Raw genomic sequence first — 20,699 nt, forward strand, 5'->3', positions numbered from 1 at the left:
GGTGCTGCTGGCGGAATTGATATGTTGCTTTTGCTGTTGTTGCAGTCGGTTTCTCTGAATGCTACCCGTCCCGTCTCGTCGACGATTATACATTAGGGACTCAAGCAAGACGATCGTTTATCGCCTAAAGGGCGCTGCTGCTGAGCCTAAACCTCGTTGCTACAGTATCGAACAATAAAAATGCACCAAAGCCGTTTTCCCATACAAACTAGTCAACTTTGGATTGCCATATCTCAGTTATGTCTCAACCGATTGTTTTCATTTTTCTGTGGCGAACTACAAAACATTTCAATTTTCAAAAACTATTAAAAAAGTTCAGTGATAACTATTGATACAAAAGTTACAGATAGGTTGAATTTTGACAATAAAAATGCACCAAGACAAAAAATTGTGTAGCCTAAAATGCTGAAGTCAGATAGCTATGGTGTCCTCAGCAAATTTATTGGTCATCACACAAGAAACATATTTGCCGAAGACAGTATAGTGATTTGGCTTCAGCATTTTTGGCTACATATTTTTTTGTCTTGGTGCCTTTTTATCGTCAAAATTCAACCTATCTGTAACTTTTGTATCAATAGTTATCACTGAACTTTTTCAATAGTTTTTGAAAATTGAAATGTTTTGTGATTCGCCACAGAAAAATGAAAACAATCGGTTGAGACATAACTGGGATATGGCAATCCAAAGTTGACTAGTTTGTATGGGAAAATGGCTTTGGTGCATTTTTATTGTCCGATACTGTACATCCCACACGCGATTGTCGTTGTGTCGTGTCGACAAACAAAAAGGTAGTCGCTGTTTATTGCAGCCCCAAGCTGTCTGTTCGATGTCGTCGATCGTCGATTTTCAATAGTGGGTAGTGCCACCATGCCTATGTAGGCAGATTGGCAGGTATTAAGCAATCGACACATGCCTAGAATGAATTTTTATGACATTTTCAGACTGCTGGATAGGACGAATACAAATCGATGGAAATGTGAGAGCCAATAAAAGGAATGCAAACAAAGTACTACACTGCCCTCGGACGCATAAATGTCACATGTTACAATAGAGAAACAATATAAACTTTGGCGATTGTCGCATTTGATTACGGCCAACGCAATTCAACCATCAAAATGTAAATAAATTCATATGTTGACAAAATATTTCAAAAATACGTATTAAAATATGACTTTTGACGTAAAACCTCAAAAATGACGAAATATAACATGTGACATTTATGCGTCCGACGGCAGTACAGTAGACGTTCGCTCGGTGCAAACGTTTTAACTGCAATGCTTTTTAACTGTAAGTCCGCTAACTGCAACAGTTTTGTAGTTATCACACCGCCATCTGTCAAAACTAAAACGTCAAGCGAGATGCGTTGTTTTAGAGTGCACTTTTATTTGATTGATTGATTTATCTTTATTATAGAGACTTTCAGCCCATGGCTGGTTCGTCTCTTGAGTGCACTTTTATTGCAATGCAATGTTTCTGTGTGCATTTTGGCTGAGTCCGACATGAATTGACAGTCGTTTTACACATGTCAGTCGTTGCAGGTACAGTAGACGTTCGATAACTGCAACATGTTTACGTTTCACTTACCGAATGAAATTCGATAACTGCAACAACTGACAGACGTCAAAGAACTGTCAGTCGCTGCATAATGCAGCCAATGTGCATTCGTAAAACATCGCACTGCAACAAAACTGCATAGGAAAAACATCGCATCGCCGTTGACATTTGATTTTGACGGATAGCGGTGCGATAACTGCAAAATTGTTGCACTTAGCGGACTTGCTGTTAAAAAGCATTGCAGTTAAACCGTTTGCACCGAGCAAATGTCTACTGTAGCAAATTACATTCGGTAACTGAAACGTAAACATGTTGCACTTATCAAACGTTTACTGTATGTGGTGTGATGCCCGCATCGCATTGCAGCTGAAGTGCATTCGAAAAACATCGCAACACAGTTGTCGTTTCGTTTTTGACAGATAGCGGTGCGATAACTGCAAAATGGTTGCACTTAGCGGACTTGCAGTTTAAAAGCATTGCAGTTAAACCGTTTGCACCGAGCGAAAATCTACTGTAGATGTGGTATTTGAATGAAGTGTTGGCGATGTGGTCCTCCGCTCGAAATTCGCGTTCTCCAGTTTAGGGCCAGCGTATGTACAAGATGGAACACCAGTGAAGCTGCCATCAAAATCTCATACAGTAGACGTTCGCTCGGTGCAAATGGTTTAACTGCAATGCTTTTTGACTGCAAGTCCGCTAAGTGCAACAATTTTGCAGTTATCGCACCGCTATCTGTCAAAAACAAAACGTCAACAGAGTTGCGATGTTTTTCAGATGCACTTCAGCTGCATTGCGATGTTTTTGAGTGCATTCTGGCTGCGTCCAACAGCAATTGACAACTGTTTGACGGCCGTCAGTCGTTGCAGTTAGCGAATTTCATTCGGTAACTGAAACGTAAACATGTTGCACTTATCGAACGTCTACTGTACAAAGTTCAAATTATATGCGCAAAACCTAGACATCGTCAAATGTTGAACGATTTTCAGGACCTCAAATGAAAGTTGAAAAACTTTGGTCTAATCGAATGTGATCGCATTCCATATTTTCCCATATACAGTAGACGTTCGCTCGTTGCAAACGGTTCAACTGCAATGTTTTTTAACTGCAAGTCCGGTAACTGCAACTATTTTGCAGTTATCGCACCGCTATCTGTCAAAAACAAAACGTCAACTGAGTTGCGATGTTTTTCGGATGCACTACAGCTGCATTGCGATGTTTTTGAGTGCATTCTGGCTGCGTCCAACAGCAATTGACAACTGTTTGGCGGCTGTCAGTCATTGCAGTTAACGAATTTACATTCGGTAACTGAAACGTAAACATGTTGCACTTATCGAACGTCTACTGTAGTAGACGTTCGCTGCACCGATCGAACTTTAACTACAATGCATTTTAACATCAAGTCCACTAGGTGCAACAATTTTGCAGTATTGCACCGCTATCTGTCAAAATCAAAACGTCAACAGAGTCGCGATGATTTTCGGATGCGCTACAGCTGCATTTCGATGCTTCTGAGTGCGGTTTGGCTGCGTCAAACAACAATTAACAGCCGTTTGACGTCTGTCAGTCGTTGAAGTTAGCGAATTTCACTCGGTAACTGAAATGTAAACATGTTGCACTTATCGAACGTCTACTGTACTAAACCATTATTGCAAATTCGCTAGTTTACTACAGTAAGCCTGAAGGAACATTATCAGCATTCATTCCGGTGAGTTCGTTTCATGCTGTTTTTAGATGTTTGTGAATTCTTGCCCATATTCTTGTTGATATAATATTTACTTACATTAGAGTAGAAAATCCCACACTTTCTTTTAGTTCAATTTCAAAGGGCGAGTAATGGCGCTTAAGCTTAGGTTTTTAAATAAAGGTTAAATACTTATTTCTCTTCTCTGGAGAAGGAACACTAAGGAGTGAGCAATAAAACTTCTTAGCACAGCTGCTCCCAACGATTCTGTAAAATAATAACCCTTTCCCATCTAAAACGAAACTATTGGTACGGTTGGTCCCGTTTCTTCCTTCATAAAATTAGAAAAAGTATTTTCAATCTGATTATTCATAAATGAATCATTGAATCATCTGATTACCGCTCCTTTTCGGGAATTTCTCCAGGAGTTCTTCGAGATTTTTTCAGTAATTCCTCGGAAATGCCTCAACGAGTTCGTCGAGAATTCATCCAGGGGCTCCTCGAAAATTCCTCCAGAAGCTTTCCGTGGATTGCTACAGGACTGTCCCGGAAATTCCCCCATGAATTCCCCGGGAATTTCTGCAGGAGTTTCTCGGAAATTTCTTCAGGAATTCCTCAGGAAATTCTACAAGAGATCTTTGCAAATTTCTTCAGAAGTACCTTGGTAATTTCTCCAGTAATTATTCGAGGCTTTGTTCAGCAGTTTCTTGTGAATGCCTACAAGAGTTCCTCGAGAATCTCCTCAGGAATTCCTCAAGGACTTACTCGGAAATTCCTTCAGCAGCTCCACGGGAAATTCTCCAGGAGTTCTTTGAGATTTTTTTTATGAGTTCCTCTGAAACGGAGTGCCTCGACAATTCCTCCAGCAATTCTGCGAGAATTATTGCAGAAGTTTTTCGGAAATTTTTTCAGGAGTTCGTCAGGAAATTTCCCAAGAGATCCTCGTAAATTTCTTCAGGAGTTCCTTGGAAATTCCTCCAACAATTCTTCGAGATTTTTTTTCAGGAGTTCCTCGAAAGTGCCTTCAGGAGTTTCTCGAAAATTCCTCCAGATGTTCATCGGGAATTCTTCCAGAAGTTCCTCAGGAACTCCTCTAGTAGTTATTCGGAAATACCTTCAGAAAGTTCTCCAGGAGTTCCCCGGGAAGTGCTGCAGGAGTTTCTCGGAAATTGCACCTTGAGAAATTCCCAAGAAAATACTTAACCCTCAAGACTACCAGTAGCGAAGCCGCGCTCACGCTATGCACCACATGCGTGCGTTTTTCATGGTGCGTGTACTCAGTACACGACGCGACCGCTCCCGGGTTAAGGAATACCCGTGGAGCTCCTGGAGCAATTTATGAGGAACTCCTAGAGGTATTCATTGGGAACATCTAGAAGAATTCCTGAAAATTTTCTAGTGAAATTCCTGGATGAATTTCCGATGATACTACTGGAGATATTCTCAGATGACATACATAACTCCTGTGAAATTCCCGAAGAATCTCTGAAGAAATTCTATAGGAAATCCTTGGGAAATTCTCGAGGAATTCCTGGAACAATTCCCGAGGAACTGCAAGAAAAATTCCCGAGGATTTCCTGGAGAAATTATTGAGGAAGTTCTGAAGAATTTTCCAATAATCTCCTGCAGCAATTCCTGGAGGAATTTCCGAGAAACTCCTGGAGGAATTCAAAGGGAACTGGAAAAATTCTCGGGGAATTACTAGAAGAACTCCTGGGGAAACATTCGGAAAACTTCTGCAGAAAATCCCGAGGGGCTCCTGAAGAAGATTCCAAGAAACTCCTGAAGGAATTTTTGGGAAACTCCTGAAAAAATATTCGATAAACTCCTGCAGGAATTCCCACAGAATTCCTTGAGGAATTTCCCAGGAACTCATGAAGAGATTCTCGAAGAATTTTCAATGAACTCCTAGATGTATTTTTGTAGAGCCTAAAAGGGACAATCCCAAATGGAACACCTGAAACAATTTTAGAAAGAGCAACAACAGGAACCTCAAAACCAACTGCGGTAATCCCTAAAGGAACTTCAATGGGAATTGCGGAAGAACTTTTAGAAAGAGTTACAGATAGGTCTCTCGGAGGAATCGCAGAAAAAACTTCTTTCTTTTAGTAAGCATTTTTTTTTTCAGTTGGCAGAAACCATATTCTGTAGTGGCGTCTACAGAAGCCTAATATACAAATCTTCATAGTTCAAACAAAAATCAAATCTGGCATCATTGCACTAGCTCACTAAACCTGTGTGGCATCTTTCGCGTAATACACGACGTCAACACGATGCAACGCTTCGGGCTTTTTTTAGGAGAAGCCTCTACTACAATTCACATCGCACTCAAGAACGAATGAAAATGAAATTAGGTACATACCTACCTATTCGCTGATGCAAATGTATCCATCTGTAGTGGTAGCTTCAATACAGCATTGTACACTCAGCGAAGTAAACTACCGAAATTCATCAAAATACCTTATGAAAATTAGCCATAACTGTAAAGTATGGATGCCATAAGAATACCTTATGAAATTGAACATGCTTGTTATGACCTAATTACATAAGATAAACTTATGAAATGAGCAGAAAAATCACAAAATGATGCAGACTGGAATTGATCCATGATCGTCGACATCACTGAGCTCGTGCCCAACCCACGCGGCTATCGACGCTTGAGAATATCGTGTTGCTAAATGTGTATAAAAGCTAAACTGTGAGTCGATTCTGCGTCATAGACCGACATTATGAAAATCGTTCTAGCCGTTATGAATGGTTTAAAGGCCATTTCATACGTTAGACCTTATGATAATCTTAGGTTTATTTGCCTGGGTGTATAAGAAGCAGTATATCTAGTCGATTGTAGCTCCCTAATAAAAAGTTGTGATCTTTCTCATCGCTCACCGATGGCAACCGCAGGCAGATCACCTGCATATCACGTATCCTCAGTCAGTATCGAATCGAAACATTATCCGCTTGGATTATTGGATGTTTCGCGGTCGCGGTTCGTCGCTCGCTCGTTATGACTTACAAAGCCTCCGCGATAGTCGCGAGAGAGCCTACTGACTGTTGCAGCCAGCTAGCGCCGTAGCTTTCATTCGATCACCACCACTCGATCGTTCGTTCGTTTATTATGACTATCTGCGGATGCCTACACGTGCGCTCAAAAGACACACCACTGCTCTAAATCCACAGTGGGGTACAGTAGACGTTAGATAAGTGCAACATGTTTACGTTTCAGTTACCGAATGAAATTCGATAAATGCAACGACTGACAGCCGTCAAACAGTTGTCAATTGCTGTTGGACGTAACCAGAATGCACTCAAAATCATCGCAATGCAGCTGAAGTGCATCTGAAAAACATCGCAACTCTGATGACGTTTTGTTTTTGACAGATAGCGGTGCGATGATTGCAACATTGTTGCACTTAGCGAACTTGCAGTTAAACCGTTTACACCGAGCGAACGTCTACTGTATTGCAGTGAAAGCAAAAACGTCAAGAAAGTTGCGATGATTCACAAATGCACTTTCACTGCAATGCGATGTTTTTAAGTCCTACATAATTTGACAGTCGTTCGAAGCCTGTCGATCGTTGCAGTTAGCGGATTAATTTCGGTAATTTAAACGTAAAGATGTTGCACTTATCGAACAGACGCAGCCAAACTGCATTAAAAAACATCGCATTCCAACTGAAGTGCGTTGGAAAATCATCGCAGCTCAGTTGACGTTTCGTTTGTGACATATAACGGTGCTATACAGTAGACGTTCGTTCGGTGCAAACGCTTTAACTGCAATGCTTTTTAACTGCAAGTTCGGTAACTGCAACAATTTTGCAGTTATCGCATCGCTATCTGTCAAAAACAATATGTCAACTGTGTTGCGATCTTTTTCGAATGCACTGCAGCTGCAATGCGATATTTTTGAATGCAGTTTGTATCCACCATGAATTAACAGTCGTTTGATACCTGTCAGTCATTGCAGTTAGCGAATGACATTCAGTAACTGGAACGTAAACATGTTGCACTTATCGAATGTCTACTGTACAATTGTGTAGAAGCAAAATAAAAATATGTTTCACCTATGGAACTCCTACTGTAAGTGGCCGCAGAGGGAAAATCGATCGGCAGGCAACGCGACGCGTACACCGCCAGTAGGTATACGACATTTGGAGCTTGATCAATAAAAGAAATCTTTATGATCAATCCGGTAGGTAGGCATTTATATGCCTTACACGAAGCGTGGGTGAGAGCAAGACACCTAGCAGGCTTAACACTACGCTAGACTGTTACTTGCCGCCGATAGCATTACTCGTCCAAAAGCGAGAAACTTTACGAGAATCAGTGCACTCATGTATGTATGGGTATATGTGTCGACAATGAATTCCACCGAGGGATGCGAAAGTTATCCGCACTCTTCTCACATCCGCCGCCCCTAACCCACATATTGGAATGTTGAATCACTTAACCAAGCATTGCAATTATGATAAAAAGAAGCCAAAGCAAAGCCGATTAGCTCCATAAAGCATGGCATGAGCGATCGACTGAAATGACTAAAATCCTAAAATGTCTCAATCCAAACGATCGCGACTGACTACTAATGGAGCTGGTTTTGAAGCTGCGATCTTGAAGTGATCTACATCACGTAGTAGATCTACAACTTGACGAGTGTCGGCGGGGACCAGATCTCCTGGCTGCGGATGCTGATTAGTATTTACCCGGTCGTTTAAGAATTTAAATTGCGTAATGCGAACAACACCACCGCACCAACGATGAATTATTCACAACACACAATGTGGGGGCCGGTTTGGCTTTGGTACTTTCTGTTTCGCGCTGCTAGTGTCATTCCGGGTTCGCTCTATACCGCGCTGCTGGTGAAGTACCTGATGCTACATACGATTGCATGCAATCCAGTTCGCGTGACTGCAGTCAGTGGTGGACGCAATGACTCTACATTCACTTTTGCAAAAAGGGGAGCTAATTGATTGCGATTCCTCACGAATTACATGTACCGCACATGCACGCCATCTGAGGCTTCCCTGAATATCTGAATGATCGATTCCATTACATAGCGATCGACATCGATCATCTTCGCGGGAATTGTATTCTGCTAGCTCAAAATCTCCGAACTTGGCCAGAACCGAAGACGACGCAAAAACCACACAACAGCGGAGAACAAAGACGCATATTACACCTACAACCTATGAACTTGTTTGTTGGTGATACACATTTGTCGTAGGCAGATTTACGGCCTTGTGCCTTAATAAGTGTCGAAGTGTAATAAGACTGTCGCGCCGTCGTCGTCGTCGTCGTCATCGTCATTTGCTGCCTCCCATTCCCGCCAATAATGTGGTGCGTGGGCAATGGCTTTAGATGCCCTTGTTCAACGACACTTGTAGTACATCTGGATTCTTAGCACGCTAGTGATTACTACCGTCAGAAGGGGTGTCATTGTACCAAAATCGGTACTGTTCAGCGGTATAGGTAACAGGTTATTCAATGGAGATTTTAGAGAGCGATTGACTAATCGCTTTAAGTCGTCGCAACGGTAAATTCAGATGATATAATTATCCTCCGCTATCAAGCAACTGCTAAAAACAACTTCGACCATGTGACAAAAGTATGTAAGTGGTCCTTTCACGTCAGCACTCCTAATGACTCCTGTTGCCAACAGTACCTCCAACTGAATGTTTTGTTCGGGTACTTTGGCGCGACGACGTCATCCACAGTTACCATGTCAACGAGCGGCTCGCGATCATAGCAAACGAGGAGAAATTCAAACCTCAAAGAAAATTTTCAGGCGAACCACACGCGTGCCTTCAGCTAGTTGCAAATTGTAAAATGGAATTGTAGTGTTAAATTGCTAGTTTTTAAATAAAGTAATAATAGAAATTATTATAGAAACAGTATTTTAATTCAAGTTACTAGTGGAACTCTCGGGGTATCGGCTTTGAGCAGTTCAGGTGAGTGCTGATCGAGGCCTTCCTAAAGTGGCCTTTAAGACTGCCGACTGAAATTTATACCAGGCGCCGGTTTATATGGAACAGTAGTTGCGCCGCGCTCCGAAAGAGAAAACAAAGGCATAATGCCAAAGATTTTAAGATTTTTTTAATAGGACTTCCGCCACCGTCAACTATGCTTCGCACACCTGTCAGTCAGCAGCAACAGGCGAAATCGAATCAGGAAAATGTCACAGCTCCGGCCCCAGACGTCGCGGAGAACAACTTAGATCCTGGTTCCCGTGTATAGTTGCGTTCGAATAAAAGCCAATCTTCCCGTATAAGGAAATGTCCATAAATTACGTCATGCAAAAATTGTTAATTTTCAAACGAGCTACCCCCCCCCCCCCCCCTTGATACACTTTATTTATGAGACCTCTACAATTTTCGTACGGGTCGTCAGTCACACTTTGCTGGACCTCCCCCCCCCCCCTCCTAAAAGCGTGACGTAAATTATGGACGTTCCCTTAGCGAAACCCAAGCAACAATTCCATTGTTGATTGGTTTTGTTTGATTTTTATTAACGTTCGATTACAGTTATAATTAAAACTCACAGTTTTATGACTACTTTTATGAAAACCATTGATGAAATGTTTTACAGTATACTAGAAGATATCCATGAGCCAGATTTTAAGAGTAAACAAAACCACTGACAAACAGACGTATCACTTGGAACAAAGTGTGATTAACACCATCGTCACAAAAGTATAATCGCCCAATGCTAAATATGTTGTGTTTCGTAAATCCACTGAGATGGCGGTAGTGAGCAAACGTCAAACAGGAGCAAAAACGATGCGAGCGCCATGAGCGATAGATTTGCGAACAACAGGATATTTGAATAGTCCGTTAAAAAGCGAAACGATGGAAAGTTGGTAGAATAAGGCGTCTGTCTGTGACAAAACTCTCCTATATGTAAACCACAATAAAACTGTTCAAATAGACGTGTGCGCCGCGGCGTGGCATACGTGAGACCACGCATAACTCGCGAACGGAATGTCCGATTTGGGTCGTCTTTGTTTTGTTCTGTTAGTTTATGAGCCAAAAAACATGAATAAATTAAAAATGTTTGAATTTCGATTTTTCATGAATTTTGTGGACGGGGATTCGACTTGGAATGGCAAAGTAGACAAGGCAAAGTTTGCCGGGTTATGCTAGTTTTTTAATGATTTCTTACTGCAATACTCTGAGGGTTTTCTCGAAGTATTAAGCGAGTTTTTTGTAAACCATAACGAATTATCAACAACATTCTTGGCTGCATTTTTATGAGGTCTGTGGAGCTTTGAATTATTGGACAAGGTCTGCAAACATCTTCTCTTACTTATTCTTGGCATATCTCATTGGATGATTTGGCATATGGCAACTTACGAAATGACATTCTTGGAGGAATAAATTCCATGACATTTTCTTCTCAAATTCCTCCAGAAATAGAAGGGATCTCCAGAAATTTCACCAAGAATTCTTCTAGAAAACCTTTCATGCTTAAGAAACTCCTTCATGGATTATTTCAGAAATGTCTCCGGGGATTGTTTCAGAAAACCATCCACGGATTCTAAAAACTCTAACAGCGTTTTATTTTTACAAAATCATGAGTTCATAATTCTTTCAGAAGTTTCTCCAGGATTTTTTTTATTTAAAAAAAATCAGAATGTTAGGGTAATTCGCCAATTGTTGAACGGTTAGTACTGGCATTTTGGTTTTCGTTTGTTTTTCCGTGCATAATTCCACTTTAGTTGAAAATATCCAGTGAACCTCTAGATCTACTTGTTCCTTATACTGTCCATTGAATGGAATACAAATTCCATTCTCTAAGAGAAAAAAGAACATTTGTATGGGAAATCTGTAACCCAAATGTTGAACGCTTCCTTAAGCTAGCTCATCCTAATGTTGGACTGTTCTCGCTAATTGCAACGGTTGAACGGTTGAAGCTTTGTTCGTAATTGATGACGTATAACCCGACATAAACCTATCATTGACCTGTTTTTATTTTGGGCACCAAACCCAACATAGAACCAACAGTTATCCGATGTGGATCTAACAGTGGTCCAACATTTGATAAAATTTGACCCGACTTTGACCCGACATCCGATATTTTTTCACTCTGGCGGAATTTTTTCCACGTTTTTGTGTTTTGTGCCCAGTTAGTCCCTCCCAGCTAGTGATAATTCATTGAAATGACAAGGAATAGCTTCTCATTTGAAGAGAGCTCTAGTGGACTGAAATCGTTTATAGCATGAATGCAAAAATGACTGAAAAGATTTGATTAGCAGCGAAATCGACAGAAGAAAAGTACGCCTTTAAAAGCCCCTGAAACACTCCTGGAAACTCATGGGACCCACTCAACCCGCAAGAACACTCAAGGAACGACCCTGAAATCCCTTGAAAACCCGTGGATTGCTTCTGAACCCCCTGGAACACCCTGATATACTCCAGGGACCTCCTCAACACTCTGAATTCCTCTTGAACACCTCTGGAGTCTGGAACGCTCTTGAAGCCCATTCACAGCAAATAATTTTGTAATATCCACACGCAACCGGAGATTGGCAGATTCTAATACAATGCGGTTTGAAACACATACAAATATTGTATTAAGGCTTTGCAAATACAAAAATTGGTAGGTGGCGGTATACCAAAAATTGTATTGACTTCCTAGAATCTAGAAAAGGAAAATTTCGCATGTGTGCGTGTGCTCTGTCGCACTGGTTTCTCATTATTGTTCTATTTTTAGACTAGTCATGGCAGCAGCGGCGGCATCAATTACCAAAACATGCGCAGAAAGAAATCATGAAAATTAAACAGCACGTAAGTTAAGCATCGACTGAAAATTATAGCAGATGCTACAAAATTACAGCCATTTACCGAGAGATGACAGTGTCCGCTCAGTAATCAGCCAATCATGCGTACTGTTTACATTTTTTAAGGCATATTCGCTTGAAATTTACATGCAGTAACGTAAACGAGGACAGCTACGCTCAGTCGTCTGCCTCGCTGCGAAGACTGCTCTCTCGCTCTCTGTGGTCGAAGCGGTACAACAGTTTGTTCCTTTATGGTGGAACATGTTTATCGATGATTGCCTTCTCTTCAGCTTGGTGAGACAGCCTAGAGGGGTTAGGCGTGAACTCTCACTCGGAAGATCTGAGTTCGATTCTCGTATAAAGTTTTTTTTAAGTTTCTCTGAAAAGTCCGTGCTTAATTAACACTTTTCTCTCAGCAATCAGCAGTGTAATTTTAAGATCACACATAAATTTCTATCGAACACGATGGAGGTCAATTTGTTACATTCAGTTCGTCATAAATTTACAGATTTTGTTCGTACTGTGTGTTTAAAAAGTAATACGGGCGGCGGCGGGAATCGAACCGAGACACTATAATAGTGAATTACAGTACCCTGTGCTCTAACCAGCACGGCTACAACTGCACATGGATAAACGAGAGGCTGAAAGCCATCAATAACAACACAAACGTAGCTTGGTGATGGAAGTGATACAGCCGCCACACTGCACAATGGGCCCAGAGCCGTATTTACGAAGACAAAATTGTCTAAGCTTAAACTTTAAGTTTTTAGGCACATATTGTGTTTTAGAAAGTTTCTTTTTAATTGTTGACCCTATTCCCCATTATTGTTTAGTTAAGGTGGTTCATCTGGTTAAACTGATTCAAAAATCTGTTTTCTGATAATTTTATTGACGATTTCATGATGGATGGTGATAGATCGTTTAATGGAAATTCCACCAATAAGCGGCGCCAGAGGTCAAGCAAATTTTCAATTTCAGATATCTCAGGACTCTCACCACTTAGAAAGTTGGTGTCTTCGTCAATGTTAATCAGTAGTCAAGGGCTTACAGTTAATGATCCACTTGTTTTGAAATTTCATCACTAGGCGGTGCTAGTTACACATTTGCAAAATCATTCAAATGATTGATTTTTTTCGTGAAGTAATCAACAAGCTGTAAATTTGTTTTCTTTGAACGTGTCTTAGTCAAGTCAAAGGTTTTTCAAAGAGCTATATATTAGTATAAATGTGCGATATTTCATTTCATTCGGTTCACTTAATTCAGCGACATAGCAATTTTACGAAGAACACTCAAATATGAATTACTTTACTAGAGTTCCTCCAACTTTATGTAAAGTCATCCAATCGAGCCCAAATTTGTACCGTTCATAGCTAACTAGTTGTGCAACTGACAGGTAAAATTTGAGAATATTTGGTGTATTTTAGAAAAAGTTACAGCTGGCTGAATATATTCAAAATAATAAATAAAAGTTGCATGCTTCAATTAATTTGCAACTAGCGGCGCCTACTGGCAGAACCATGAACCAATCAGCTAATCAACTGAGAGGCCTTAACCAACCTAACAATATCACCGAAGACATCAACTTTCTAAGTGATCAGATTCCTGAGATATATGGAATATAAGATTTGTTTGCTCACTAGCGCCGCCTAGTGGTGGAATTTTGAATTAAACGGCCCATCATTTGTTAGTTCTTGACCAGCCAAATAATATTGCCGAAGACACCAACTCTCTAAGTAATTAAGACCATGAGATATTTGGTATAAACATTTTATCAGCGTTTCGTCTGTTTGTCTCTGGCATGACAGATATCACAGACAGCAAGACGTAGCACTTGCGAAATTTCCATACCGTATATCTTAACACCATGATCACTTAAATATTCGGTGTATTTGGCAAAGTTGTTAGGTCAGCCAAGGTCTTACTTTTGATGGGCCGTTTGATTAAAAATTCCACCACTAGGTAGCGCTGACGATAAATCAATTTTTGTTTTCCATATATCTCAGGACTCTGATCACTTAGAAAGTTGGTTTCTTCGGTAATGTTGTTTGGTTCATTTAAGGCCTTTCAGTTGATTAGCTGATTGGTTCAAGATTCTGCCAGTAGACGGCGGTAGTTGCAAATTAGTAGAAGCATGCAACTTTTACTTATTATCTGGAAAATATTCAGCAAGCTGTAAGTTTTTATAAAGTGTAGGGAAAATTCTCAAATTTCATCTGCTAGTTGCATAACAAATTAGCTATGAATGATACAAATTTGGACTCGATTGGATAGTTTTACATGAAGTTAGAGCGACTCTAGTAGAATGTTTCATATTTGAGTGTTCTTCGTTAAACTGATCTCATGATTAAGTGAACCGAATGAAATGAAATGTCGCACAATTATGACTAATACATAGCTCTTTGAAAAACCTTTGACTTGGCTGTTCAAAGAAAACAAAATTACAGCTTTTTGATTACTTTACGAAAAAAATCGTTCATTTGCATAATTTTGGAAATGTGTAACTAGCGCTTCCTAGTGGCGAAATTTCGAAACAAGTGGACTATTAACTGTACGCCCTTGACCTACCAAACAACATTGTCGAAGACACGAACTTTGTAAGTGACCAGAGTTCTGAAATATATGAAATTTAAAATTTGCTTGATCTCTAGCGCCGCCTAGTGGTATATACAAAAGCATGCCAAGTTTGATAAATTGCCTAAAACATTTTTAGCAAGTTGTTACATTTTATAAAGCACACCAAAACTATTCAAATTTTAATTACTTGTTCCTCAACGTGTTACACGCAAAACAAGAAAAGCTACCAAAAATTGAGATATGCCTTTTCTACCAATTTATGTATTAAAAACGTACAGAAAATGTGATAAATCATAATCCATTCGTTGTATTAAGATGCGCTACACGGTTCCATAACTTCCATACCACTACACACAAACGCCTCCATTCAAACCCGAGAAGTTGAACCGGGTTGCGTCTAAAAATAACTTTCGCTTCGCTGCTGAGCTTCGCGTCCTATTGTCTACATGGAATTTTCCACTTGCAAACAGCAACCTGCTGGATGCGGGCTTTTCAGTGCACAATGGGTCTAGAGTCGTATTTACGAAGACAAAAATGCTTCTGCCAAGTTCTGTCATTTCTTTTTTTTTTCATTATTGTGAAATGATTACGGTCAATCAAGTGTGGCTTATCCAAAAATCTGCTGATTAATTATTCTCTATACAATATCAGAAAACAAACAACAAAGTTATAGCAAATTTACAAAAATAAAACATTCGATTGATTTGATTGATTTGTCTTTATTAAAAAGACTTTCAGCCCTTGGATAAAACATTCGAATCATTAGAACTTTTCGAAAAGTTTTCAATAAATTGCAACTTTTTTGCCTTTGGTCATATTTTAGTCGAGTCCAACGATACATGAAGGCCAATACATCAGTCACAAACTTTCAAAATTTAATTTAATTCGGTTCGCTTAGTCCTAAGGTACAGTAATTTGATAAACGGAAGTCAAAAACTAGTTCTTCGTTTAATTGCTATATCTCTGGATCAAGTGAACCGAATGAAATGCGACATTGCACAATTATGACTAATACATAGCTCTATGAAAAACCTTTGACTTGACTTAGACACGTTCAAAGAAAACAAACTTACAGCTTGTTGATTTCTTCACGAAAAAATGTCAATCATTTGAATGATTTTGCAAATGTGTAACTAGCGCCGCCTAGTGAACCATTAACTGTAAGCCCTTGACTCACTTAACAACGTTGTCGAAGACACCAACTTTCTAAGTGGTGAGAGTCCTGAGATATATGAAATTTAGAATTTGCCGTTTATTGGTGGAATTTCTATTTAAACAATCCATCACCATCCATCATGGCATCGCAAATAAAATTATTAGAATGCAGATATTTGAATCAGTTTAACCAGACGAACCACCCTAACATAACAATAATAGGGAACAGGGTCAACAATTGAAAATAAACTTTCTAAAACACAATATGTGTCTAAAAACATAATGCTGAAGCATAAACAGTTTTGTCTTCGCCAATACGGCTCTGGACCCATTGTGCAGTGTGGCGGCTGTATCACTTCCATCACCAAGCCACGTTTGTGTTGATGATGATGGCTTTCAGCCTCTTGATTATTCATGTGCAGTTATAGCCGTGCTGGTTAGAGCTCAGGATACTGTGTAACATCATAATAGTGCCTCGGTTCGATTCCCGTCGCCGCCTGTATTTCTTTTTAAACATGTATTGGTATTTGATGCCGCCGCTGCTGCCATGATCAGTCTAAAAATAGAACAAATAATGAGAAACCAGTGCGACAGAGCACACGCACACATGCGATATTTTCCTTTTCCAGATTCTAGGAAGCCAATACAATTTTTGGTATACTGTCACCTACCAATTTTTGTATTTGCAAGGCCCTAATACAATATTTGCATATGTTTCATACCCAACTGTATTAGAATCTGCCAATCTCAGGTTGCGTGTAGATATAATTGGTACAAATTTGGTCTTGATTGATTAACTCTACACGAAATAAGAGCCCTTCTAGTAGAATACCTATTATGTGGCTTCCGTTTATCAAATTACTGTACCTTGGGATTAAGCGAACCGAATTCAATTTTATTTTGAAAGTTTATGATTAATGTATTGGTCTTCATGTACAGTTGTACTCGACTAAAGTATGTCAAAAGGGAAAAGAAGTTGCAACTTAATGAATACTTTTCAAAAAGTTGTAATCATTTGAATGTTTTTTTTTTTGCAAATTTGCTACAACTTTGTACAACATTTTGAAATTGTATAGAGAATAATTAATCAGCAGATTTTGGATAAGCCACACTCGAGTGACCGTACTCATTTCACAATAAGGCTGGAACAAATCTCATTTTCTTCTTTTGTCACAATACTCGTTGGCTCGCTAAGGGGGAGGACAATAAATAATAAATGTATTTGACGAAGAAATACCCAAACAATTTGGTAAAATCTATAAACTCATCGGATTTGTTAAGAAATTTTCTGTGCAACTCTAATTTCACCTTGAAATTTTAAATTTTTTTGAATAATTTATTGTCCCCCCTCAAAATGTTGAATTTTGACCAAAATTTTCCGAGGGGGCGGTGACAAAAGAGAAAATCGAAATTTGTATCAGCCTAATGCAAAAAAAAATGACAGAACTTGGCAAAAACATTTTTGTCTTCGTAAATACGGCTCTAAACCCATGAACTTATCCACGATGACGTCACACGCCCACTGACAGCATGCTGTGAAACGGTAACTGCGGGCCGTGTTTACTAAAATCACTGCTCCCATCTTGCATCAGGCGAGATCCGGTGAACATCGAGTGAACTTTCGGTCGCTGGATGTTCATGAATATGTAATTTTTTGTAAACATTGCCCGCAGTTACAGAAGAAAATAAGAAGCAATCCATAGGAAAAAGAAGACCGTGGATAAGTCCATTGTGCACTGAAAAGCCCGCATCCTGCAGTGTGCTGTTTACAGGGCCGGATTTACAAATGTGGGGGCCCGGGGCCACAGTGTTGTGGGGGCCTTTTTTAGAGGATATTTTTTTTTTCATTGTAGAAAAATCCAGAAAATATGGAAAAATCTTCCAAAAATCAGGGATGTTATTGAAGCTTAATAAGCGTAACTAGAAAAAAGGCATCCACTATAAACTAAGCATAACAGAGATCCAGATATGAAAATCTAGTTTGAAGACGATTTTAAACGAAATTTTATCAAGTAAATAAGGCTTTATCCGAGAGTGTTTATAGTATTAGATTACATTGATCAAGTCGAAATTTATGAGAAAGCCCTTTAAGAATTTAAAAATAGAATTTATAGGAGACATTTTCGATAAATTTCAGATAAAATTTAAAGCGTTATTTTTGGGGTCGTTATTGCAAAACCTACAAATAGAATTTCTTGCGGAATCATTGATGAAATCTATAGAGTTGCTGACCGATTATCAGGTTTCTTTTTTTGTAGAACTTAAGCATAAACATTCCTAGCGCGACTTCGAGAGGAGTTTCTGGTGAATGCGCAGAATAATTGTTAAGAACTCCTTGTGAAACTTCGAGAGGCAAAAAATCCATAGTGTTATTTTTAGCGAAAATTCTACTAAAAGCTGCTGAAGAAATTTCATCGGAAATCCAGAATAAGTTCCTGATGGCATTTTTGTTTTACTTTGAATAGAAAAATTTCATAATAATTTTCGGCGGACGAATTTTCAGCCAATTTAAACAAAAATTGTTTAGAAAACTTTAAGGACAAGGTATTTGGAATACATAGCTCAAAATTTCTAGAGCACCGTTTTTTAGAACCGTTGAACGGATTTGGATGAAAATGCATCACGCTTATTGTTCAGTTAATGTCAACAGCGTGATGCATTTTAATCGAAATCCATTCAACGGTTCTAAAAAACGGTGCTCTAGAAATTTTGAGCAATGTTCTCCAAATACCTTGTCCTTAAATATTTCAGGATCTTTCAACAATTTCTCCACAAATATCTACTGCAATTTTCATAAGGAACCTATGAATTTGTTAAGAGTTCGCCTTAAATTACACATTCAAGCCAGGAAGAAAAATGGATTTAATCATATGGAAGAAAATCGGATCAGTTCTCCACCTAAATCTGACCTAAAAATCTTGCTTGTTTCTTCAAAAAAATATGTCATCAATTCTGGGGTTCGATTTGAATAATTCATAAGTTTGGTAAACGAAATCGAACTCTACAATTCTAATTTTTTTTCTTTTATTCTGATAGAAACACTAACAAATCTTCAAAGAACTATGTGGGAAATTTTTAAAAATAACACCTATAATTTTCGACAGAATAAACACGAATTTTCACTAGAAACTTTTCGACTCTATTCCATAGCGTTTAAGATTTCATTCAGAATTCAGGTGAAGATTTTGTTATGTATTTTCGTTAAAATAACTTAAGCAATTCACAAGAATGATCAATTCAAATCTTAGAAATCTTAACAACTTTCTGGAAAAGTTTATATCTACTTCTTTCTAATTTGAAGCACAATATTTCACACACATCTTGAGAGTACATAGTAGTACTTGGGATAAACATTAAATCAAGATGTTTCTAGCACTACCTTTTTTCGTTTCCCATTTGAAATAACATTTTGTGGGGGCCCCTGAAATGTGGGGGCCCGGGCCATGGCCCCCCTGCCCCCCCCCCCCCCCCCTTAAATCCGGCCCTGGCTGTTTACTAGTGGAAAATTTCTAGTAGACAATGAACTTATCCACGATGACGTCACACGCCCACTGACAGCATGCTGTGAAACGATAACTGCGGGCCGTGTTTACTAAAATCACTGCTCACATCTTGCATCCGGCAAGATCCGTGAACATCTAGTGAACTTTCAGTCGCTGGATGTTCATGAATGTCATTTTTTGTAAACAGTGCCCGCAGTTACAGATGAAAAGAAGAAGCAATTCAAAGGAAAAAGAAGACCGTGGCTGAGCGCTTGCACACTGACGTCATCATTGTCTCCTTCTCTTTCTTTCCTTCGGCGTCGGTCCATAAAGCCGTCCTTGCCCTCAAAAAAATTTTGAGGGCAATGTTTACAAATCGTATGAGAATTCGATGAGGTTAGGTTTTTGCTGCAAGCCTCTATAAGTCCATAGGACGCGAAGCTCAGCAGCGAAGCGAAAGTTATTTTTAGAAACAACCCGGTTCAACTTCTCGGGTTTGAATAGCGGTGTTTGTGTGTAGTGGTATGGAACCTGTGGAACCGTGTAGCGCATCTTAATACAACGAATAGATTATGATTTAACACATTTTCTGTACGTTTTTAATACATTAATTGGTAGAAAAGGCATATCTCAATTTTTGGTAGCCTTTCTTGTTTTGCGTGTATGGATGTTTCCAGAAGCCTTCTGGGATGCTTCCGGATTTCTTTTGGGATGCTTCTTAAATCCTTCTGAGATAGGGTAACGGTTCAATTTTGGACCCCTAGAGGATATTGGTTTGAATTTGATTCAAAATCAAACAGATTCAGAGGGTATTTACACATAATGATGATGTTAGTATGTTTGTAAAAGCCTCCACTGTCCGTCAAAAATACCCACAAGGTCATTTCTGGCTGAAAATTTGATGAAAATAACTGAATTTTGAAGCATCAGTTTTCACTGTTTTGGACACCCCAATATATTTTGGACCCTCTTCAGTATATATTTTGGACACCCGGTGTTTAAACTCGTTTGAAACTATTTTGGAAGAAATTGCCGCTTGAATATGCTGAATCACATCCTAATTACTTGATTGACAAAGGCTGATTAGACGAACTTTGCGAATTTAATGCGCTAGAATGATAAACGTTTTTGTTTACATCTGCAAGTTTCCTCAGCACCGCAATCTCTTTTTGTAAACATGATGCGGCACTCGCACGGATGACGAGATTGGCAAAAAATAATTTCAAGGCAAATAAGGATATTTCCAGTGAGGAAATGGTTGCTGCCCGTGCAGAGCGATCTTATTTAGCGAATGATTCTAAAAATTTCCTTCATCCCATCATTAAACCTGTGTAAGTTGTGATAATAGGACACAGGGGGTCCAAATTATATTGGTTACCCTATTCCCAGAATCCTTCAGGTGTGCTTTCAAAACCCTCCCGGGACGCTTCCAAATTTATTTTAGGAAATTCCACAATCCTTCAAGCATGCCTTCAGACATGCT

General features: G+C 39.3%; 1 protein-coding gene across 1 annotated transcript in view; it reads right to left on the reverse strand.

Moving 5' to 3' along the window:
* LOC115255743 (BLOC-1-related complex subunit 5) overlaps window positions 1-20,699 on the reverse strand; it is a 96,380-nt gene that overhangs the window by 4,822 nt on the left and 70,859 nt on the right. The window lies entirely within an intron of this gene.

This window comes from Aedes albopictus, chromosome 1 (genome assembly GCF_035046485.1).
Source record: "Aedes albopictus strain Foshan chromosome 1, AalbF5, whole genome shotgun sequence".
NCBI lineage: Eukaryota > Metazoa > Arthropoda > Insecta > Diptera > Culicidae > Aedes > Aedes albopictus.